General features: G+C 39.5%; 1 protein-coding gene across 3 annotated transcripts in view; it reads left to right on the top strand.

The window, feature by feature from the left end:
* CHD6 (chromodomain helicase DNA binding protein 6) overlaps positions 1-24170 on the top strand; it is a 237380-nt gene that overhangs the window by 609 nt on the left and 212601 nt on the right. Inside the window, exon 2 of one of the 3 annotated variants that reach the window (XM_023724623.1) lies at positions 4617-4780. The exons of the other annotated variants lie outside the window; for them this stretch is intronic. The gene's annotated coding sequence lies outside the window, so the exon portion shown is untranslated. The remainder of the gene's footprint in view (positions 1-4616; positions 4781-24170) is intronic. 3 annotated transcript variants of the gene reach the window in all.

The following is a 24170-nucleotide window of genomic DNA, read 5'->3' on the forward strand; positions in this document are numbered from 1 at the left end:
CCGAGGCCCCCTCGAGGCGTGCCGAGGAGGGACCCCCGGGCCCGGCCCGGCTGGGGCGAGGTGACCGCTATTCCCGCCGCCGCCCCCGCGGAGAAGTTGCCTATTCGCGTCCTGCGTCTGTTTGCAGGGGTGGAGGAGGGTGGGCTGGGGCAGGCTGCTGCTCCGGTAGGGGGCGGGGGGCGCGCTCGCCGCCCCTCCGCCCCCTTCTTACGCACTAGCGCTTGCTTGCCCCGAAAATTGGAACCCTAGAGGTGGCCAGCAACCCCGCAGCCAAGTTTTGTGCTTTATTAGATTGCATGTTAGAGCTCAGAAAAAAAGAAAAAAAAGGAATCTGTTTCCTTCACGGTATTTATTTCCTTCGCTGTTGAGAACTAACGGAGTCCGTTGCTCCCAAATTTCCAGGGACATGCTTGTCAGATGTGCAGAGGGTTGGCATCTACTTGGTTTTTAAAAAGACGTTATTAGAAAATCCCCCTGACTAGTGAGATAATTGAAATTTGAGTTTGTTTGCAGCTTCAGTTTTATTTGATCCAATTAAAAATACATAAGCAGGCACTTATATTTGTGTACATAAAGTATTCCTAGTCCTAGTTATGACTAATGTGACTGTGGTTTCAGTAGTGCGGGATCTAATAAGGCAGTATAATTCAATTTTGAGCTTGTAGGCCCGTGTTCTCCAAATTAGGGTTTATGGACCATTAGTAATCTGGCCAAGGTTTCTAGTGAATCCTTGGCATCTGCGCGTGTGTGTGTGTGTGTGTGTGTGTGTGTGTGTGTTGTGTGTGTTGTGTGCGCGCGCGCGTGTGTGTGTGTGTGTGTGTGTGTGCATGTGCGTGCTCGTGCCTTATTCCCATTCACCCCCTAGCTCCCTAATCAACTGCTCATTTCTGGTGTAATAAATCCATGAGCAGAGAAAATAAATATTTTAAATATTTACAGTTTTCACGGTGTCTGGAATATTGCCTGAGATTTGATTATTGATTCTCACATGGTATATACGAATACCATCCCAAGAGGCCCCAAATTTCGACACACTTTATCTGGATATGCTTGTGGCTCTTGGAGAAATTCTGACAGAGACCACTGTACTGTGCTCCTAAGGCTAAGAGCTAGCTGTCTGCCTTACTGGGGATCTGTACCCGTTGATGTGCATGGCAAAGTATGATGGTAAGCCAAATTGGAAGATCAGATTAGTAGCTTTAGAGAGATAGTTTTGTGAACTTTGTGGCTATCTGGCAATAGAAAGAAGGTTTGAGATCCACGTATGATAAAAAGATTAGGCATGATTTTGTCAAGTAACATGGTTTATGCCAACCAGAGCAGGTGGTTTCGTGTAAGCAATGCATGACTGTAACCAAAGGCCTGGGAAAGTGTTGTGGTAAATTAATTAATTTTGGAGTTCTTTCTGTCCCAGGGCAGATTTCATAAATGAATTATGACTTCTCTTGTATCTAAACTTTATTCTTGATTAATGGCATATTAAAAACTAACCTTTTACAGATCTTTTTTTTTTTTTTTTTTTTTTGCTAGCCTTAGACCCTCCCTTATGGTAACCAGACTATGATACTGTTCTTGGTGTAATCTGACCGTGGGCAAAATAAATCTATCTATTGTGAAATTAGAGTTGCGTCTCAGTGTGACATCACATTCTCTTGGAGTTATGTCTTTTATACTGCAGTTATTTTTTTGCCTCTCACACTAGGTCTTCTGTTATAGCACCGCTGTACACTTTTTACCACAACTTTTTTCTTTTTACCACAACTTCTTGATATTCTATATCTTTAATTATTTTTGTGATTTATTATTAGTATAGTTGGAGCTTCTCCGAACTCATCAGCGTGTTACTTCAGGCAAACCACACGAGAACTTGAAAGACGTGAAGTGGAAGAGCCACAGTTAACGCTGCTGCATTTCTGGAAGATCCCTTAGCTGTGTTTTGTACTTATTGATTTGCTTTTCTTATAACTATTTAAAATGCCAAAGAAAATTTGAAGCAGGATAGTATCTCTTTAGAAATCAGATCTTATTTGAGATATTTGCCATAATATTGCAGAAAACTTCTCAGAAACAATAGGCCCTTGGGTTACTGTGTCTTGGAGATATCTTCTTTGATTTATATAAGTTTCCAAGAAATTTTTTTGGTTTTCTTGGAGGTATGGCCTTGCCCTAAGCAAAGTTTTTGGTTATGTCTTCCTGTGTTAAACCATGAGGAAAAAGAGAGTTCCACACCTCACTCAGGCTTGATTATCAGTGTAGGTGCCAGCGTTTTTCAACGTTCATGGAAAGACTATGTATTGGTAATGACCAAATGGACTACACATGTTCTGAACCCCTTTGAACAGATTTTAGGATTTTACTTGCAACAATATCCTTGGTATAGAGCAATGACAGTGTCTAAATCAACTGAGGAGACTGCTCTCATCCCCTTCTTTCCCTCTTCTCACCCCGGTATAGCAAGATTTGTAATAATTTTATTTTTAATAAATATTTAGTGGTTCTCTTTATACTTCCATCCCTCACACAAAGCTTTAATTTAATACAGGTGGAAAACTGCAGTGAATTCTGTGGGACTGCCTGCATTCCCCTGTACCAGGTCATATTGAAAACTCTTTAAAATACATAAAATAATAGCTAAAACTTAGATATCTCTGTTCCCTACAGAACATTTTTGTTTGCAATGGAATGTGACATACTTGCAAGGGAAGCAAAAAGAACTATCATTGATTGAATGCCTGGTGTGTGCCAAGCACTCAGCCAGGCACTGGGGCTACAGAGATGAAAAAATATCCCTGTTTCCATAGCCACTCTCAGCGAGATGGGTCTGAAGCTCAGAGAAATGAAGTAGCTTATTCAAGGCCATAAAACTAGTAAATGGTAGAGTCAGAATTTGAATCCAGATTTATCGTAAATCCAAAGCACATAGTCTTTTCACCATACAGCTCTCTCTCTCATTAAAGATTTCTTAAAAAGCTAGGATGTGCGGTCTTGATTTAGTAGTATGATGCTAGTTAACAAACACACTTCTCCTAACTTCTACACACGCTTCCCTATTCTCCATTTCAAGGATTTGTCGCTGAAGAGCAGGATTGGAATATAGTGAGGTCATCCTTCTTCCCCCTTGTTTCCATGGTGTAGGAACTGTCTTCTTAGGGCATTTAGGAGTTCAGACGTAGCCTGGTACAGTATTAACTGTGAAGTACACAGGGAGAGTGCGGCCACTTTTTGCTTGCCAAAATACTTTTCTTTAGTTCATTTTGTGGAAGTGTTGATACCCTCATGAGAAATTCTGTTACTTCCATAAAAATCCTGAAGGTAGTAAAATGGAGTTATTTAAAAATATCCTTCCCCGTTCCTGTTTCGCAAGTAATCATTTCTGTAAAATCCAGAGAAAAATGTTTATTTGCCTGTAGTACCTGGATTTGTTGGGTTTTATTTATTATTTGCATCCTCCCACTTTTATTCTTTATGTCATTTGCCATCATCGCTCTATTCTGTGACCTTTAGAATTTGTGGTGGTGTATATGACTTAATTTAAATAGCTCCTACTTTAAGGAATCAAGGATTTTTTTTTTTAATTGATGAATGTTTGTTTGTTTATAATCGTAATGAAGGACTTAAAAAGTTTATCAAGGAAAAGACTGATTTTTCAGCAGACTTCCATAGTGCTTTTATCTGCTAGCTATTTCAGAAGAACTTAATACTAAGACAATATTTGAAAATTTCAGGAAAACTGGGAAGCGGAATTTTAGGATAACTTCAAGATGCGAACCCAAACATAAATAGAAAGTGATGGATACATGCTTGAATTTTCTAATTAAGTAAAAGGAGATTTCTATTTTTCTACCCTTTAATTAAAGTTTTTCTTGTATTGGGGGCATTCACTGAACTTATTTAAGGAATCAATTTATTATATTATCAGTAGTTACATTTTAAATTTTGGGTTTTTTTGTACACCATATGCCCAAACACGCTTTGCTTTTGGAGTCTGTATTTTTTTATTATCAGATTGTCTTTATGTACAAGGACATGCTTAAGGTTAGAAGAAGGTCTTAGTGCTGTAGAAACATTGACCTTTAGTTCCTACCTATATAGGTTGAGGCTTCTTGGGATTCATGGACTTACAGGAAGTCTGTGGCTGGTGGTGAACTCCCTAAAATAGTATTTAACATTTTGATTGTGTATGTATTTTTATGGGAAGAGAATCTTGCTTTTTATGATTCTCAAAGAGATCTGTGACTCCCCTCAGGGTTCTCCCCGCCTTGAAAAAAGGGGGGGAGACCAGCAAACACACGCTTTACCAAACCCATTGCCATAGAGTCAATTCTTACTCATAGCGACTCTATAGGACGGAGTAGAACTGCACCATAGGGTTTCTAAGGCTGTAATCTTTAGGGAAACAGACTGCCACATCTTTCTCCTGAGGACCGGCTGGTGGGTTAGAACCACTGACCTTTCAGTTAGCAACCTAGTGCTTACTTGACTACTGCCCCACCAGGGCTCCTCCTGACACACACATTAAGGATCATTAATTCTGGCATTGCAAAACAATTGTTTTGGGTGAGCAAAATCTTCTGGTCGGAGGCTGACTTCTTTGAGCCTTTTTTGCCATCCTGCAGGTTCTACAGTCTCAGCCTTGATCACTTTGCCTGGGCTTCCGCACTCCTCTGGGCAGCATCCAGGTGTTCCGTGAGGGTCATCCCTGCCTTGTGGTTATACTAGGAAAGCTGTTCCATGCCACTGCCTGTGCAGCCTCAAAGAAGAGCAAGGGTTGGAGCTGGAGGTATGGGGGCAATTGCAAGACAGTCTTGGAGGGTCCCGGGCTTTTAGGTGTCAGCCATCTGCCTCTGCAGATGGGACTGGAGGAGTGGCTGTGGCAGAAGCTCCTGACATGTTCTTGCTTTGAAAACTACTTCTTATTCATTCTGTTACTCCTTCATTCAGTATGTTAGGTTTTCTTATATTGTTAGAGGAACAATTGAAAAGAATCCCGTTTTTATATTCCTCAGACTTTGTATAACATGCCTTCTAACTTCTCTATTAATGTTGTTAATTTTAACTGAAGTTTTTCTTAAAGTGTCTAGTTGAGTGTGTGAGTTTATTTTACAGAAAACATGCACTTATATCAAGTTCTGTTAAGACAGATGTTACTACAGGAAAAAGAATCCTATCCTGAAGTTTTCAAAGCCTTACTTTATGATTTATTTAAACCAGTCAAATCAGTAAGACAAAGTTCTAGAGCAGCAAGAACATTCAAAGAGCAGTCTCTAGGAGGAGGAGGTTAAACCTGAAGCTGTCCTGGAGTTTTCCTCATGGAAGTCCGTTCGTTGGGCCAGACCAGAAGTTGGTTGGATACGTAGATTGAGGAAAACACACACGCTTAGGCAGTTTGGAGAAGGGCGTTGACTCCTGTAAGGAGATTCTGTTTGATTTGTTCATTACCTGAGGATGTGTAAAGAAATGTACCTGGATGCTTAAAGAAGTGTTCCTGGACTATTTGCTTTGGGTTCAAGGAAAACCATCAGTAGTCTAAGAAATCCTTTAAAGGATTGTGTCTGGTAAGCTAGGTCCTGATCATAGATTCTGTTTACTGAGAGGAGTTTTACATAACTTAACACAGACTCTATTAATGCTTATTGTGTATTTTGGATTGACATTCTTGCAGCGTTAGCCATCTGAATTCACCCATGCATTAGCGTGAAAAAGTTAAGCGTTGTCCTTGTTGACTGTGTGACAGAATCGGATCACATTAGAAGTGATGACACAGATCACTTCTTTAAGCAAACATGGTACTGTACAGTATCATTTTAAGCGAGTTAGGAGTATTCTGCTTAATGGAATTAGCAGTTTTGCCTTGAGTTGTAAAAATGCATTTAGGAAATGATAGTGGATGTGAAAGTGATGCAGTTCCAAAAAGATCACTATAAAAATGTAGAATAAGATCTTCTAGACCAGGGCTGAAGGAGCACTTTTAACCACTGTGTCACCAGGCCTGAAGGAGCCCTGGTGGGACAGTGGTTAAGTGCTCAGCTGCCACTCAAAAGGTCAGTGGTTTGAATGCACCAGTGAGTCCATGGATGAGAAGACCTGGAATCTGCTCCCATGAGGATTACAGCCTAGGAAACTCTATGGGGCAGTTCTACTCTGTCCCATTGGGTTGCTATAAGTCAGAATCAACTTGATGGCACCTGGCAACGACAGACCAGGGCTATTCAAAGTAGCCTGAATCTGTGCAGGTTTGTTACCTGTCTGTAATGAGGTAAGTACAGAACTTGAAAGCAAGCATACGGATGCTTTTATAGCAGTTTGAAGGAGCAGCGGTGGCTCAGTGGTTAAGCACTTGACTGCTGACTAAAGGGTCACCAGCTGCTCCGCAGGAGAAAGATGTGGCAGTCTGCTTCCATAAAGATTACAGCCTTGGAAACCTTGTGGGGCGGTTCTGCTCTGTCCTGTAAGGTTGCTATGAGTTGGAATTGACCCGATGGCATTGGGTTTGGTTTTTCTTTTTATAGCAGTTTGGCAGAAAAATGTTATGTCTGTTGAATCTGATAATAAAGAATGTAAGTTTATATTGTAGTCCTTGATTTTTTTTTAATTTTATTTTTCTGGTAATTTATTATTTATGGTGTTTTATGAATAGACCACAATGGATTGAGAAAAAATAAAACAAAAAATTGGCTGTTTACCACAGGCAGTGCTTAGAAATGCAAACCAGACCTACTGAATTAGACTATCTGAGGTAGGGAGTCTGTTTTAAAGAGCTATCCTGATGATTCTTGTGCACGTTAAAATTTGAGAAACAACATTCTAGATCAGCACTGACCAATGGGACTTTCTGCTGTGATGGAAATGTCCTCTATCTGGTGGGGCTGCTAGCCACATGTGGCTGCTGAACTCTTGAAATGTGGCTAATGTGACTGAGAAACAATTTAAAATTTTATTTACTATTAAATAGCCACATGTGACTGGTAGCACCTGTGTAGGACAGTGTAGCTCTAGATCCTTTATCTCCCATCCCGTCTTTGGAATAAAAAATTGATTTTTTTTTTCCTTTGGCTAGAAAGGAAAATACAGTATGTGACAAGACTATGCTTAGATCCCAAAATAAGCCTACACAAATCATATGATAAAATTTGGCACTATTTACCCATTTATATATACTATTTATTTTTATCTAAAAAGTTTATTTGATATTCGGAAGATAGTAGGATCAGAAAATAAATTTAGATCTGTGTCTCCCTAAGGCTTTACAAACAGCAAGGAAGCTGTTCCAGTGAGGCCTTATGACCCTTCATGGCTGTGACTAACATGCATGATGTCTTTCAACGTGACTTCTGAAGGCTTTTCTTTCATATAAAGATTTAAGATGGGCAGCTTTTAAGTGCAATACTGTAGCTCTCCAGACCTCAGTAGAAAATGCAGGTTATGAGGGTTTTTATTACTTAGATTAGTTAATGGAGATTTCTACTATGTACTGTGTATCAGTTCAGGTTTATCTGCCAGCTAACTTACCCAGAAAAACAAACCCATTGCCACTGAGTTGATTCTGACTCATAGCAACCCTACAGAACAGAATAGAACTGCCCCATAGGGTTTCTAAGGCTGTAATCTTTACGGAAGCAGACTGCCATATATTTCTCCACATCTTTCTCTGGTGGTTTGAACTGCCAACCTTTTGGTTGGCAGCAGAGTGCTTAACCACTGTGCCACCAGGGCTCCTTCCAGCTAGCGTAAAAGCCCATTGCCGTTGAGTTGATTCTGATTCATAGCAACCCTATAGGACAGAGTAGAACTGCTTCATAGGATTTCCAGGGAGCAGCTGGTAGATTCGAACTGCCGACTTTTTGGTTACCAGCTGTGCTCTTAACCACTGTGCCACCAGGGCTCCCCAGCTGACTTAGAGGATGGTTACTCAGTTTATAAAGGGAATCTTTTTTTTAATAATATTCACCATGCCTCCCTTCAAAGACTAGCCTTATCTTTTATATCCTTTCCACTATATTTAAAAATTTATTTGTTAAAAGGAGGTGGCCCAATGGTTAAGCGTTCGGCTGCTAACCAAAGGGTTAGACTTTTACTCATTCAGAGTTATATATGCTTTCCCCCCTCTCTGAGGTCTAACTTGTACTTCATATTTTGAAGTCCTAAAAATCGGATAGCATCGATTTTGGAAACCCATATACATTGCAGATTTGGAAATTATTTTGATTGACAGGTGGAGGTAAAGCTGGCTGTAGAAATAACTGAAGCCACGTATAGGGTCATAGCGTTTAAAGATGCGTCTAGTCGAAATAAAATGGGTCATTTTAATCACACCTCAATCTTATTGAATGTATTTGTCAGGTTTTAGGCTCTCAAGCAGGAGATTGTTAGTCATTAGTTACTTATAACTTTATTGGTAGTGGCTCTCGAAGTGTTGGAGACAGTAAGAGGTGTCCCAAGTGGTTTGTAGGCTCATGGGATGTTAGAAGGCCCCTTAAAGATTATGGATTGGGCTGCAGAAATAGCAAAATTTATAATGCAGTAGTATCTGTTGTTTTTAACATGAATTAATATGGTACTATTGTCCATTCGTGTTTCATTAAAACAGTGCCATTATAATAGTTTAGCTTAAGTAGTGAAAAATGTCTGCCTTGAGCTTCATGCTCGGTTAAGATGTATCTATATGAGATCAAAGTGACAACAGTAACTCGAAAGATTAGGAACCTTTGTGGGCAGTGACCTTATGTTAGTGGGGGATGAACAACTCAGAAAAGGAGGGTGAAAATGGTTGCACAGCTTGAATGTAGTCAGTGTCACTGAATTGTACATGTAGATATGGTTGAATTGGTGTATGTTTTGGTATGTATATTCTCAACAACAAAAAAATATAGCTCAAACACTTCTTTGGAAAAGAATAAAGGGAAGTTATGTCCTTAAAAAAAAAATCACTGTTCTTCCATTAGTCCTGTTGTGGGGATGGTCTTATGCTCTCAGAGCAGAGTGAGCGAAGGTATGGTGCTAAGATTGTCTGAGCAGGGCTTCTGTTCAGCTGAAAATGACACGAGTCTCATTGGTATCCACCACCCATCTGTCAATTTGTTCGACTATGGTGGCTTGCATGTTGCTATGATGCTAGAAGCTATGCCACTGGTATTTCACATACTAGCAGGGTCAGTCATAGTGAGAAGGTTTTAGTGGAGCTTCTAGACTAAGACAGACTAGGAAGAAAGACCTAGGAATTTGCTTCTGAAAATTAGCCAGTGAAAACCTTATGGGTCACAACAAGACATTGTCTGATTCACTTGCTTTGGACATGTCATCAGGAGGAATCAGTCGCTGGAGGAGGACATCATGTTTGGTGAGGCAGAGGGCCAATGAAGGTGAGGGAGACACTTGCTGAGATGGATTGGTACCAGAGTTGCAACTGTGGCCTCAAGCATGCTGGTGATTGTGAAGATGATGCCGGACTGGGCAACTTTTCATTCTGTTGTGTATAAGGTTGCCATGAGCCAGTGGTGTCTGTCACTCTGTCTATCCAATCTGTCTATCCAACCAATTATCCATTTATCCAATCAGTCTATCTAATCAATCTATCACTGGTATAGGAGGACTTAACATTTTGTAGTATGCTGCTTTGGGCTCTTTTGTCTTTCTCCAAAGAGTTTCAAGTTCTAGATTGCTAGGCAATCCAGTATTTGAATTATTGCTGTGGGGTCTTAAGGAATTGAAAAGCCCAGTTTGTTGGACTTGAAATCTAATAGTTGACAGATTGCAAGCTTGAAAGGTTTGAAGGTTCCTTGCTTCAACTTTATTCAGCACTGCCACTGTTTCCCTGAGCGGCAACTGGAATGTTGTATGATGTTAGTAAAAAACTGTGATTTCATACTTTTCCACTCTTATTTGCTCTCTGTAACTACAGCATTTCATGCTAGCAGGGCTCTCCCTGGATACTCTTGACTGTCTTCTGTGTTTACCCTTGAACTAAACTTTGTTGCTGCCATCATGGCTCTGGTTGTGGCAGTTATTTCTAGTCTAAGACTTAAGCGTTATCAGGCCTAAACACAGTTCAGCATCACACAGTGTTGTTGTGTGCTGTCGAGTTGATTCTGACTCATAGTGATCCTATAGGACAGAGTAGTACTGCCCCATAGGGTTTCCTAGGCTGTAATCTTTATGGGAGCAGATCACCAGTTCTTTTCTCCTGCGGAGTGGCTGGTGGATTTGAACTAACTTTTGGTTAGCAGCCAGGGCTTAACCATTGTGCCACCAGGGCCCCTAACTAGATTCTCCTAAACCATACCTTCTTTCTGACTTCTCAGCATTGCTGAAGTGTTGAGTTGGAAGGAACTTCAGAGGCCAGCTAGCCCAATTTCCCCATCTTATGGATGGTGAAACTGAGGCCTAGTCATGTAAGCACTTTGGAACGCCACAGAGCTTGTCTATGACCAAGCTAGAATTAGAACTCAATTCTCAGTTTACTGTATGTAAGACTCTTTCCCTAACCCCGAGGGTTAAGGTCCTAAAAACCCACGTAGGAGAATTCGCCTTAACAACTTGTGGGAAAATATGGGAAAGAGTGTTCTGGCTTAGGGGTGAAACTTTAAAAGTCTGCATAAACTTTTTTTTTGCATTCTCTAAAAAACAATAAAGATATTATCAATGAAAATTTTCATGTCTTAAATGTGTAAGAATGTGTGGTACTATTTTGGTAACTTTTGTTTACTGTTTTTGCTTACTAGAAACCTGTTGGCATATCCCTTATATCATGGTGAAAATGCTTGTAAATTTATCTTTGCTTTATTACAAATAAAGTACATGGTAAGAATTTTTTTTTTTTTTTAATTCAGCCATTCAGTTTTATGTCTTAGTTTTTTAATAGGTTTTCTCCAGACCCTTTAATAATTACGATAATAATGATAGTGGCTAACAGTCATTGAGCGCTTACTATATGCCAGGCACAGTGCTAAGCTCTCTCGTGGTGTGTTGCTTGTTAGGGCTGTTCACCAATATTGGTTCTTTTTCTTCTGGGCACATGGTGGGATTGTATTTCTCTGTCATCTTGAAGTTTGTGATGGCTGGGTGACTTGCTTTGGGTATTGAAATTTGAATGGAAGGGATTTTTTTTTTGGTTTTGGATGTGTTAGGCAGATGTCTTTATGAGCCTATACATGTTTCATCCTGCTCTCTTCCCTCTGACAAAAAATTGGTGATTTTCCAGGTGGGGATTTCTGAAAGAAGATGATGTAGAGCAGAGCCCCAGCCAAACTACAATAGTTACATAGTGTAAGCAATAAGTAAACTTTTGCTTTAAGCCACTGAGATGTTCCCAGGTTTTTGGTTTGTTTTTTGTTACTGCAGGACAACTAAGCCCATCCTGATGAATACACATGAATTATTTCCATTGATTCTCATGGATAAGTGCTGATATTGGCCCATTTTACAGCTGAAGAAACTGAGACAAAGAGGAGTTAAGTTTCTTGGCCATGGTCATAGAACTAGTAACCCAGGCAGTTTGACTTTTGAGGTCTGCATTCTTAAGCACTACTTGTTTTTGCTGCCTTTCTCTATGCTGTACCACTGTTATACAAAGAATAGGGCTCTGTCCATGATAACTTCATACCAAAGCATAGTTTACATCTCTATTCCATCGTTTTTCATAGATGCTCCTGAAGTTTAATTCTAGGTCCAGGGTGACTGTCTCTTGCCATCATTTGCCATCTTCCCAATGTTGTACTACAAAAACCTCCATTCCTTTTTTTAAATCATCTGTTACCTAGTTTGTCTTCTGTAATTCTGTCTTCTGTAATGTGATGAGAATAATCCATTGCCTTAGTAAAACATCCTCACATCTAGTATTTTGGGAGTAAGTTTCTCAAAAGGCCATGATTATAAATCGGCCATGAGCTTTATGAACAGGACAGCTGCCCAGCAGTGTTGAAGGCAGTACAGCATAGTGTTAAGTGCATGGATTCTGCAGCCAGACTACCTGGTTTGAATCCCAGCTCTGCCACCTACTGGTTGTGTGAACCTCTCTATGCCTCAGTTTCCTCATCTGTAAAATGAGAATAGTAATAGTACCTATCTCATATGGTTGTTATGAAGATTAAAGGAGTTAATTTATGTAAAGCCCTTAGAACAATGCCTGGCACATAGTTAGCATTTTATAAATTGTTGGATATTACCAGTGTAAAGAATCGAGTTTCACAGGGCCAAGGTGAATGAAGAGAAGCCATTATCAGTCTTTGTAATGTTAATACAGGTAGTCCCTGACTGACAACGGGGTTCCATTCCCATGACTCTGATTCCATCATAAGTCAGTTCTGACATAAATTCAATGTTATGTATTGAATTTTGTGCCCCCAAAATATGTGTCAACTTGGCTAGTCCGTGATTCCCAGTATTGTGTGATTGTCCACCATTTTGTCATCTGAGGTGATTTTCCTATGCATTCTAAATCCTACCTCTATGATGTTAATGAGATGGGATTAGTGGCAGTTATGTTAGTAAGGCAGGACTCAAATCTGTAAGATCAAGTTGTGTTTTTAAGTCAATCTCTTTTGAGATATAAAAGAGAGAACTGAGCAGAGAGACATGGGGACCTCATACCACCAAGAAAGCAACACCAGACGCAGAACACATCCTTGGACTTGAGGTTCCTGCACTGAGAAGCTCTTAGACCCGGGAAGATTGATGACAAGGACCTTCCCCCAAAACCGACAGAGAGAGAAAGCCTTCCCCTGCAACTGGCACCCCTGAATTTGGACTTCTAGCCTCCTAGACTGTGAGAGAATAAATTTCTCTCTGTTAAAGCCATCTACTTGTGGTATTTTTAGTATAGTAGCACTAGATAACTAAGACACCCCTTATCCATGGGGGATACATTCTAAGACGCCCAGTGATGCCTGAAATCACAGATAATACTGAACCTTACATATACTATGATTTTTCCTATACATACATACCTATGATAAAGTTTAATTTATAAATTAAGCATAGTAAGAGATTAACGACAATAACTAATAATAAAATAGAACCACTGTGCTTGTCTTGGAAACCCTGGTTGCATAGTGGTTAAGTGCTTCTGCTGCTAACCAAAAGGTTGACAGTTTGAATCCACCAGGTGCTTCTTGGAAACTCTGTGGGGCAGTTCTGCTCTGTCCTATAGGGTCACTATGAGTCAGAATCGACGGCAGTGGGTTTGGTTTTTTGGTTTGGTGCTTCTCTCTGGCATATCCGAATTGCCAGTATCACTACTCTTGCACTTTGGGGCCATTATTAAGTAAAATAAGGGTTACTTGAACACAAGCACTGTGGACTGCGGTTGACTGCGAGTAACTGAAACTGGAAAACAACACCGCGGAAAGCAAAACTGTAGATAAGGGGGGGACCATGGTACCTCTTTTTTTTTAAGTTTTCGTCATTATTGCCTTTTATTATCATTGTCTTTATAAGTGTGATCTTTATTTCTCTTTGGGGGTTGGAAACATTACATATAAACTTATAGCATAAGAAAATACACAAATTATAAAAATTTACTCCAACGATGAAGAAGAGTTGCACAGTGTTGGCATTTTGTCAGTTGCGGTAATAACTCCACTTGTGGAAGGTTCTGGATCATCTGGATTGTCCCTGGGAATGAGGATGGTGTTTCTAGTCAGAAGATTAGTGAGAGTTGTCTGTATGATCCTTTTTTTTTTTCTTCATAAATTTTCAGTGACATCTCACTGCTTCCCGAATCTGCCTACTGACTTTAGCAAAGTGATCAGCATTTGGGTCTATGTTTTCAAGTATCTGAAGCCCCTTATTTAGTTTAGAGAAAACTTCAGCTAATCCTTTCACTGTAAAACTTTTTGACAATTTCTCTTCTTCTTCCTCATTATTTCTTTCTTCTTCAGCATTTCTTTTCTTTTCAAAGTCCATTAAGTCCTGATCTGCCAATTCCCCTTCTTCGTGATGTATCCACATCAGTGATATCAAATTATGCGCTGCAACACTGTATGTATGTATGTATGGTAAGATGTACAAAAAAAAAAAAAAAAAAAAAAAGGAGGTCATAAGTGTGGTTCGTCCTGACTTGAATGTGCTGATATGTTGTAAGTTGGAGACTACCAGTACTAAGTTATTGAGAGTTTAATGCCACTTTAAGTTCATTTTTCCATTTATTCAACAGGGATTACCAAGCATCTCCACACATCACTATGCTTTGGGGGAAAAATGACCTAGAGCTTGTCCTCAAAGAATTTACAGTATAAAGGGGAGATAAGATATGCATAAATACCTGTACACAGATAATTGCTATTATAAGGTAGCCTGTGAAAAGTGTCGTATGACAAGAAAGATAAAGGGCTTTGGGAGTTAAGAAAAGAGAGAAGTGAGGAGTCACTCTTTCTTGGCTTGTCTAGGTATTGTCCTTCCTTTGAGATTTGAGGAGCCCTGGTGGCACAGTGGTTAAGAGCTGTGGCTGCTAACCAAAAGGTTGGCGGTTTGAATCCACCAGCCGCTCCTTGGAAGCCCTATGGGACAGTTCTACTCTGTCCTACAGGGTCGCAGTGAGTTGAAATTGATTCTACAGCAATGGGTTTTTTGGTTTTTGAGACTTGAGAACAAGTCCCAATGTCTTCATGGGGCCTTCCATCTCTATATCTGCCTGGAACAGTCTTTCTCCCCTCTGCACTTCTGAAGTCAGATTTTGCCTATACAGTATAATTGATTTGGCATTTCTTACTGAACTGCCTTTGTTTTTTCTCATTCTGTTACTTACTCTGTAAGCGTGTAGTGTCCATTTATTTAGTAAACAATTATTGAATATTCATTGTGTTTCAACCATTACTGAGTACTTGGACTTATGGATAAATGCACATGGTCTCCGCCCTTGAGGAATGCATAGTCTATTAGAAGAGAGAGAAATGTAAAATGCTACTACACACATCACGATAAATGTCAAACTAGAGCTAAGTCATTGTTAAAATACTGGAGGAGGGAGCAACCCTCTACCCAGGGGAGCTGGTTAAGGCCTTTGAAAGGAAGGGACTTTTAAACTGGTTCTTGAAAGTTGATTTGGAGTTTGATAATCAGAGACTGGAATTGGTGTCCATGAGTTTGGAGACGCTTTTAGGCATAGGAAATTGTCCTGTGATGGAATAGAGACAAATGGCAAGTTCACTGTGTCTGTAACATGGTACAGAAAGGTAGAATAGTGGTGGGCAGCGGGGCTGGAAAAATAGCTTGGTTATGTTGAGAAAGGCTTTGAAGATTATTGTAAGGAGTCAGAGACTAGTGTTGGCAGTAGCGAGTCATCAGAGGTTTTCAGGAAGGAGAGTGGCTTGTCATCTACACTGGAGCAGCAGAGGTTGATTTAGGGCATTGATGCATATTAGAATTGCCTGGAGAGCTTTTAGAAATACCAATGCCCAGGCTGCACACAGTAAAATTAAATTCTCTGGGGGAGGGACCTAAGTGTTGGATTTTTTGTAACTTCCCAGGGGATTCTATTGTGCGCCCAACTTTGAGAAACTGGTTTAGAGAGGCCTGGAGACAGGGCAATAAATTAGGAGACTGTAGTGACCTTGCTAGGAGACAAGGCTTTGAATTGAGATGTTAGAAGTGGGGATATGGGAGGACATAGCCAACTATTCTCTCTCTAATTTTCTGTATGTTTGTCTGCTTCAACAAAATTGTGGTCCCCACAAACACTAGTTCCATTCTTTGTACTTTGAATTCCTCATAGAGATATGTGCATAGAAACTTTTCAGTAAATACCTTAATTAAAGTCAGGTCGCCTTTATTCAAGTACTCATGTATTTGGGGACATTTTTATTTCATTTTCTTCCTTCTTTTTTGTTGTTGGATAGACTCTCCTTTAGGGATAAGAGTGGATGGAGATAAAGTCTTTTGGTCAGTTTTGCTGCCTCATAGTTCTGATTAAAGATTTAGGAAGTTAAAGTTCAATAATTAAAATAATAAATCTGCAAGAGAACTTGGTTTATCCATACTGCCTATTAGCAATATATAAGTAAATTTGCCTTTAAATCTTGGCATTTGTGTAAAATCTTGGCATTTGTGTAAAACTCATTAGTGCTAATACACCCTTTAAAAATGCCGAATAAAGTATCCAACAGCATGTGGAAGGTAGATCTTCAAAAATAACATCTAAATTCTGTTAATTTATGTAATAACTCAGAAACTTATCAACTTGATGTAGAGGCTGACTTGGTTTGTGCATTGAATAATTTCTCTTTGCTAATAAATTCATTTCTGAATGCAGGTAGTATTAAAAATGCTGTGAGGAATTTTTGTGTCAACTGTTCATTTTCCATTCTAATGAGGGGAGCTGGAGCATATAGAAATTAAAACTTTAAAAAATATTTTAAGGTGTTTGCACCTCTCCCCCATTTGGTATCTTCAAAAACTTCAAACTTGCAGAAAGTTACATGAATAGTATCATAAACACTCATCTTCCCTTTACTTAGATTCACCAATTATCAACAATATGCCAAATTTGCTTTATGTCTTTATATATCTTCCTTTTCTTTTTTTGGCTGAACCGTTTGTGAATTATGTGCATACATTGTGACACTTCATTCCTAAATACTTTTGCATATTTATCCTAGGAAAAAGGACATTTTCCTACATACCTACAGTGTAGTTACATCACTCGGGAAATTTGACATAAAACCAATATACAGTCTCTATTCAGATTTTCCCAGTTGACCCAATAATGTTCTTTGTAACTTTTCCCCTTGATTAAGGATCCAGTCAAGGATCATGCATTGTATTAAGTTGTCATGTGTCCTAACCTTGATTAGTTTGATCTGGTAGTCACGGAATTTCAGAAATGGAAATGAAGACACCCTATAAAGGATGATGTCACCCAACTCCCTCAGCCTTCTTCCCTGCTTACCTTCTTCCATGCTTCCCATCACAGGCCAGGAATTGGCTGTCTCAGACTGATGGTCAGGTTCTAAGGGAACCTAGCATCCAGTGCAGACCTGCTTGTTTACATCCACCTGAGGCTAGGAGAGGCTTTCACTTCAGTTCTTTTCCATCTTTTTTAGGATTGAAGCCATTCAGGTCACCCAGGTGCTTAATTAAGAAAATGTGATACTGTTAATAATTTGGGGAAAAGATTTTCATGGTTGGTGCTAAGTCGTCTGAAGCACTAAGAGTTAGATGAGGAGGAGGAGTCTGCTGTTTTTCAAGGACCAATGATTATTTTAACTTTGTCTTTATATAGTTCATTGGACCCCTTCCCCTGCTTTAAATATTCCTCAGGGTCGTATGCCTTTGGTCCTTTGCCCTTCTTTACACACCGTCTCTGGGTAGACTTATTCTTTCCTGTTGTTTCAACTCTTGATGACCCTCAAATCTGTATTTTCATACCCACCCTCTTCTGTGCTCCAAACCCTCATTTCCATCCACGTACTCAGCGAGTCCACCAGTATGTCCCACATGAATTTCATACTTAGCATTTAAAAAACTGCACTCAACATCTTTTCATGTGAACCTGAGCAGTGGTTGGATTATTAGGCATGGGGAGAGAATGAGATGGTATCTCACCAGGGGATTAGGAACATTAGGATCATGTCCTTTACCAGCTGTCTGCCCTCCCTCGACCCCCGGAGCCCCCCATCCTTACCCCCACATACTAAGGGAAATAGGTGAGCCAAAGGCAAGGTCATGCTAAGGAATAGCTTTTCCAGCTGGATGTGGAGTCTTGGAGGTTAGGCTTCATGAAATGAATTCATTTAACCCAGCATTTCTCAGCCTTTTTTTTTTTTTTCCATTATCGCCCTCCTAAGGAGTTTTTTTAGACATTGCTCCCTCACCCACCCACGAACATTTACTACCATATATGTACTGTATATCTGTTTATGTATTGTACATATGTCTGTGCCTTATGCATAAAAAAGTAAGATATTTTTATCCCCCAAGAACCAAGTTTTGCCCCCTTGGAGCCATATCCCCTGTTGAGAACATGTGTTTTAACCTAAGCGAGGGTAGTCTAATATATTGAAACAAAGCAAAGAAATGTATTTCTCCTATTCACAAAGAGTTTACCTTAGGCTTGCATGTGACTGCAGAAACTAGTGTTTTGTAATCTTGTTGTGACCATAACTCACAGTAATAAAAACACTTTGTATTGCGCCCAGAACACGCACGCGTATGTGTAGCTAATTCAAAAGTTTTCACGCTCTCAGTACTTACCTTACTACATGTGATGTTCTCTATTATCTATCCTGTATTCTTTAAAAGTTTTATTGGGATATATTTTACATACCATAAATCAACCAGTTTTTATTCTGTAAACCAAAAACCAAATCTACTTCTGTCAGGTCGATTCCAACTCATAGCGACCCTATAGGACAGAGTAGAACTGCCCCATAGGGTTTCTAAGACTGTAAATCTTCATGGAAGCAGACTGCCGCATCTTTCTCCCACAGAGTGGCTGGTGAGTTTGAACCACTGACCTTTCGGTTAGCAGCTGAGCACTTTAGCCACTGTGCCACTAGGGCTCCTTGAAACAAACTAAGTAGACAGTAAAGGAAGGTGGAGAGGTTAGGAGGAACTTCCCGGAACAGTTGACATCTAAGTTGGGTTTTGAAGGATGAATAGTAGTTTGCCGGGTCGACAGTTACAGAAAAATTAAGTAAAAATTGCTAGGGAGATGGACACAGGCTTCCTTCAGATATTATTGCCAACGTGTCTGGATTCTTAATGTAATAGAAAGAGCTTCAAGTTGTAAATTTCTGTTTTTTTCTAGTGTTTTTTTAAATGCCAGTGGGATTCTGTGCCTAAGCAGTAGAGCTGGACATCTAAGGATTATGCTTCTGGCCACTTGCAGGTGGGGGAAACATTACCCATGCAGGCATGTTCAGCTCTGGACAGAAGCAAATTTCCTGCTTGTGTAAAGGGATGATGGTGTTCTCTGTGGCCTAGCTACAGCCGCGCAAGACTTTGATTGGAATTGCTTGGTTACAGTTTTCTTCTCTTATACGGAAACTGTTGATTGTTGTTGTTCAGAAGATATTTAGGCATTCAGTCGCAAATGTTTATTGAGCACTGACCTTTTTTGGTGGAGGGATGGACAGGTACCATGCATGCATCTTAGGCTTTACCCTATACATAATGGCGAATGAGGAACCTTACGTAATGGGGAGTGAGGAACTTTTTTTTTTTTTTTTTAGTTGAAGTATAATATGCATTTAGTAAAGTGTACTAATCTCAAGTATACTGCTCGATAGGTTTTTTACATGTGTAACTACCACTCTCAGATCAAGATAGAGAACATTTCTAGGATCCCATAAGGCTCTCTTGTGCCCTTTCCTCACTCTACCCTACTCTCCTTGCCACTGTTCTGTTCTGTTTTGCCTTTCCCTGAAATTCATTTAAATGGAATCATACAAAATGAACTGTTTTGTGTCTCGCTCCTTTTGCTCAACATTATGTCTGTGAGATTCATCCGAATGGTTGGGTGCACTGATTATTTACAGATCATGTGAGGAAGAGACCTAGAATAATAACATGATTTATGCCATTGAGGATTGGGTATGAATTTGTTGACAGGCATTCATTTATTTGATATGTGTCTACAAGTACTGTATACCAGGAGTTGGTCAGCTTTTAGAAACGAAATGGTTTTGGAAAGACTGTGGATGAGATAAAGTTTCTTTTGATTGTCAAAGGGTCATTAGGAGTTTTCCAGATGATCAAAGAGTGATAGCTTGTGGACAGGTGTGGAGGTGTGAAACAGCATGGTATCTTGTGAGACCTGCAGTAGTGATACTTTGATTTTAGATTAATTAGAAAAGTAAGAATGCCAAAAATGTCTCTTTGGGAAGAAATTTTGAGGAAAACATTGGTATGTAAGTTCGACTTCCGTTTTAGGCTGGAGCCATAGGAGATGACCAGTCTTGCGAATGATCATGAACCTATTATGGTGGAGAAGGCAAAGAATGGAAGTGAATTTTGGTGATTGCTGTAGCTAAGGAGAAAGCTTCCAGCAGTACATTACTATTGATGTTGTAGAAGACTTTTATAAGGTTAGATAAAACTATAAAGATGCTTATTATGAGTGTGGTATTTTTTTTCAGTACTTGAGATAACTTGGGATATCCTACTAAGCCACCAAAAATCCCAGAAGGGCAGATTCAGATGCAGCATCTCTCCCGTCATGGGATTTTGTAGCAAAATGTGTTCCTCATGTTCCAGAACCTGCCATAGTAGAGTTGGGCTATTTGAGGGTTGTCAAATGAGCAGTGGCCAGAAGAGTGCCAAGGTAAGCAGGTAGCTGTGTTGTTACCCCGAGTCTGATGTGGCCCCTGTGGGTGTTGAACTTACTTAGTGTCATCTCTGACTTCATAGCGGCTCGTCTGTGCACACACAAACCCTTGAGCTTTGGGTAATATATCTTAATACGCTATGGTTTTTCATAGATGAATAAAGATTGAAAGTAGACACTAAGAAGAAAAGAACCTAAACTGTAAAGGCCAAGTGGATATCACTAGGAAGATACTTTCATAACTTTTGATAACTTGTTCTAGGGCTGAATAAACCACAGCCCTCTTTTTTGCCATTTAAACCCTTTTCTTTGGACTGAAGTTAAACAGCCTTGGCATTCTCCTTATCAAAACATTTGAATACCAAAGAACTGTTTATAAATCATATCACTTCAACCTTTCTCTTCCTTGGGGGCAGGAAATTGTTTTCTCTAGAAAAATTTTATTTTGATTTTTCTGTTATTGCCACAAGAGGGTGGAGGGATAGGGATTTTACTTGTTCTTTTGTGCTTGTTTACTTGTTTGGTTGTGCTTTTGTGTTGTCACTTATACTGTTTCACTGGAGAGAAAGGGAAATCTTTAGCTGAATTTTAGAGAATTGCTTTTGTTTATAACTGCGCTGGAATTCTGTGGTATCAGATGAGACTTGTTATAGGTACCTGGAAACTGGAAACCTTTGGTTTTCAGTGTAATGGTGTTTGTTATAATGGTGTATGTCCTAGAGTTACTGTTATAAAACTCTGCAGTAGAATTAGAACCTTAAAGCTTTTAAGCTATTAAGAGAACTCATGCAGAGTTTAATAAGATGTGTTTGCTCACGCCCACTCATATTGCCAAGCCTGATACAAAGCATGCCGTGAGTCGGAATCAACACAATGGCAACTAACACCAACAACAGCATTGTGAAGTATATGAAGAAAGACCTGATGATCTACTTCAGAAATCAGCCAGTGAAAAACCTGTGGATCACAATTTGATCTACAACCAACCGTGCAGTATTTTGTTCAGTAGATTGTACATGGGGTCGCCATGAGTTGGGGGCTGAAATGATGGTAGCTGACAACAACAATGTAAGTCAGGGAATCTTGGGCAGGCACAAAATGCCCAAGTGTTCTCATGTTGGATCCCTGTTAATGCAGTGCTGTTCCGTTGCCTTTTTGTTCCTTCCCTCACTTGTGGGATGGTTGAACGTGAATTAGATTTTTGCCAGGATGAGTTGGAAGAAAGCATTTTTAAATTTCTGAACAGCAGCCACAGGTAGTGTGCATTGTGGCTCTAATTTCTGTTTTAATAGACACACTCATGTTGTCTTTGACTTGCTTGGCTGTTTGTTGAGAAATTAGGTTTTTTTTTTTAAATAATACTTTATTGTGTTTTTGGTGAGAGTTTACATAGCAAATTAGGTTCCCATTTAACAATTTCTTCACAAATTATTCAGTGACATTGATTACATTTTTCACAGTACGTCAGCATTCTTATTAATTCCATTCTGGTTGTCATATCGGTTCTTTTTTTTTCCTTCTAAATTTTACTTATTTTGTTGTTGTTAAGAATATACACAGCAAAAACCAATTCAACGGTTTCTGCTTGTACAATTTAGTGACATTGATTACATTCTTCGAGTTGTGCAACCATTCTCACCTTCCTTTTCCAAGTTGTTCATCCCTCGTTAACATGAACGCTCTGTCCCCTAAGGTTCCTATCTAATCTTTTGAGTTACTGTTGTCAATTTGATCCCATATAGTTCTTTTTTGTTTTAAATTTCTTTGTGCTTTAGGTGAAAGTTTACAAAGCAAGTTAGTCTTCCATTCAAAAATTCATGCGATTGTTTTGTGACATTGGTTGCAGCCCCTGCAATGTGTCAGCACTCTTCCTGTTTCTACTCTGGGTTCCCCGATTCCATTCGTCCAGTTTTCCTGTCCCTTCTTGTCTTCTCCTCTTTGCTTTTGGGTATATGTTGCCCATTTGGTTTTATATATTTGATTGATCTAAGAAGCACGTTCCTGATGTGGAGTAGTTTCAGTTCTGAGTTAGCAGGGTGTCCAGGGCCCATAGTTTCGGGGGTTCCTCCAATCTCTGTCAGACCAGTAAGTCTGATCTTTTTTGTAAATTTGAATTTTGCTCTACATTTTTCTCCTGCACTGTCCAGAACCCTCTATTGTGATCCCTGTCAGAGCAGTCGGTGGTGGTAGCTGGGTGCCATCTAGTTCTTCTAGGCTCAGGCTGATGGAGTCTGTGGTTCATGTGGTCCATTAATCCTTTGGACTAATATTTTCCTTGAGTCTTTGGTTTTCTTCATTCTCCTTTGCTCCGGACAGGGTAGGACCAATAGATGTTTCTTAGATGGCCACTGGCAAGCTTTTAAGACCCGAGATGCCACTCACCAAAGTAGGATGTAGAAAATTTTCTTTATGAACTGTGTTATGCCAGTTGACCTAGATATCCCCCAAGACCATGGTCCCCAGCTCTCAGCCCCGGTGATTTAGTTCCTTAAGGTGTTTGGATGTGTCTAGGAAGCTTCTATGACTGTGCCCCCTTTGTGCTCTGTTACGTATATATGAATCTACATGCTGTACATACAAATATGTATTTAAAAATATACACAGCCTAACCTGTATATGTACATGAGTATACTCCTATGCACCCTTCTTCCCCTATTTATCATATGTATCTGCTTCTAAGTTATTAATTTGTTTTTACTGTTGCTGTAGGGTTATATATGCTATAGTATTTACTGTGGTTGCCTCTTTTTTTCTTTGTGTTCCTCTAAGTGTCTTCCTTTGCCTTGGTCAGGTTGTGCTGACTTCCCCTATATTGTGTATTGTCTTTCCCTTCACCATAGTTGACACTTGTCTACTTGTGATTTCCTCCCTTGTAACCATCAAAGATTGTTTCTTTCTGTGTGTAAACCTTTTCTTGAGTTTTTATAATAGTGGTCTCATACAATATTTGTCCGTTTGTGGTTGACTTATTTCACTTAGCATAATGCCCTCCAGATTCATCCATGTTGTAAGATGTTTTGCAGATTTCATCATTGTTCTTTATTGTTGTGTAGTATTCCATTGTGTGTATGTATCATAATTTGTTTATCCATTCATCTGTTGATGGACACTTAGGTTGTTTCCATCTTTTTGCTATTGTGAATAATGATGCAATAATGCATGGGTGTGCATATGTCTTATTTGTGTAATGGGTCTTATTTCTCATGTTCCTAGGGGTGGGATTGCTGGATTGTATGGTATTTCTATTTCTAGCCTTTTTTTTTTTTTTTTTGAATTTTTATGTTTTTATTTGTGTAATGGCTCTTATTTCTCTAGGATATATTCCTAGGAGTGGGATGGCTGGATTGTATGATATTTCTATTTCTAGCTTTTTAAGGAAGCATCATGTCATTTTTCATAGTGGTTGTGCCATTTTACATTCCCACCAGCAGTGTATGAGAGTCCCAATCTCCCTACAACCTCGCCAGTATTTATTGTTTTCTGAATTTTTGATCAGTGCCATTCTTGCAGGAGTGAGATGGTATCTCATCGTGCTTTCAATTTTCATCTCTCTTAATGGCTAATGATCTTGAGCATCTTTTCATGTATTTGTTGGCTGCCTGAATGTCCTCTTTGTGAAGTGTCTGCTCATGTCCTTTGCCCATTTTGTGTTTGGGTTGCTCATCTTTTTGTTGTTGAGTTGTTGAAGTTTTCTGCATAATTTTAGAGATTAAACCTTTGTCAGATATGTCATTGCCAAAGATTTTTTCCCAGTCTGTAGGTTTTCTTTTTACTCTCTTAGAAAAGGCTTTTGATGAATATTAAGTATTTAATTTTTAGAAGGTCCCAGTTATCTATTTTATCTTCTGGAGTTTGTGCATTTTTAATTATGTTTGATATTCTATTTATGCCATAAACTAGGACCCCTAGCATT

Source organism: Trichechus manatus, unplaced genomic scaffold (assembly GCF_000243295.1).
Source record: "Trichechus manatus latirostris isolate Lorelei unplaced genomic scaffold, TriManLat1.0 scaffold00008, whole genome shotgun sequence".
Taxonomy (NCBI): domain Eukaryota; kingdom Metazoa; phylum Chordata; class Mammalia; order Sirenia; family Trichechidae; genus Trichechus; species Trichechus manatus.